The sequence below is a fragment of the Apodemus sylvaticus genome, unplaced genomic scaffold (genome assembly GCF_947179515.1).
Source record: "Apodemus sylvaticus unplaced genomic scaffold, mApoSyl1.1 scaffold_343, whole genome shotgun sequence".
In the NCBI taxonomy this organism is placed as follows: domain Eukaryota; kingdom Metazoa; phylum Chordata; class Mammalia; order Rodentia; family Muridae; genus Apodemus; species Apodemus sylvaticus.
In genome coordinates, this window is record NW_026263429.1 from 93,464 (window position 1) to 94,414 (window position 951).

The 951-nt window shown below is 41.5% G+C and overlaps 1 non-coding gene across 1 annotated transcript; it reads right to left on the reverse strand.

Moving 5' to 3' along the window:
• Window positions 1-517: 517 nt before the first annotated feature.
• On the reverse strand, window positions 518-589 carry LOC127676249 (small nucleolar RNA SNORD50). Its single transcript, XR_007975755.1, has one exon. It is a non-coding gene; the product is annotated as a small nucleolar RNA SNORD50 (small nucleolar RNA).
• Window positions 590-951: the final 362 nt, after the last annotated feature.

Consider the following 951-nt stretch of genomic DNA (forward strand, 5'->3'; position numbering starts at 1 on the left):
ATTTCCAACTGGATGTTTATTGCAGCATTCCCAAGTATCCACTGTGTGATGCCTAAGGAAATAGCTCACGATCAAGTTTACAGTCACTGAGATATTGACCTGCTGCTTTAAGATCATGATTGCATTCACTCTGCTCAGTCTGTACAGCTGTGTCAGCTCACCACAACCTTCACAGAACAGAGCAACCTCAATGGATTGGCAAAACAATCCATTCACATACAGCCCACAAAAAAAAAAAAAAATGTACAAGAATCAACTCTGCAGGACATACTAGATGCTTTCCTGATCACTAGACAAATTAACAGGGACAGCCAGGGCCATGGAGACCCCATCTCAAACATCCCAGTACTAATACTGTGCATTTTCTTCTTTTCTCTGCCTTTTCTAGATGTTTACCACATCTAGTTTTCATTCTCAAGTCTTGTGTCACTGGCCCTAAAAATAAGAAACAAAGAAACACAGGCATTACATTACTGCCAAAATTAAAACAGAACACAACAGACCTTTGTAATGGTCCATCTCAGAAGCCAGATCCATAGTTGTGGTTTTTCAACAGGAATTAAGGTTCAGGATAGGATTATCATAGACTAGACCAACTTCATTAAGTTCAGCACAGGGCTGGAAAGATGGCTTAGCGGGGAAGAGCACCAACTGTTCTTCCAAATGTCCTGAGTTCAAACACCAGCAAGCACCTGGTGACTCACAGCCATCCTTACACAGATCTGATGATGCCTTCTTCTGGTGGGGCTGAAGACAGCTTCAGTGTACTTCCACATAATAATAAATACATCTTTTAAAAAAGTTCAGCAGAAAACAAACCAGAGAAGCACACACATGCACTCCTCCTCTAGGATCTTTACAGGCCACAGACATCCCAATGGGTTGGTATTCCCCGCTGGCAGAAAGAAAGAAGTACCAAGACACACTATTAATATGAACTGCATAAAAAGA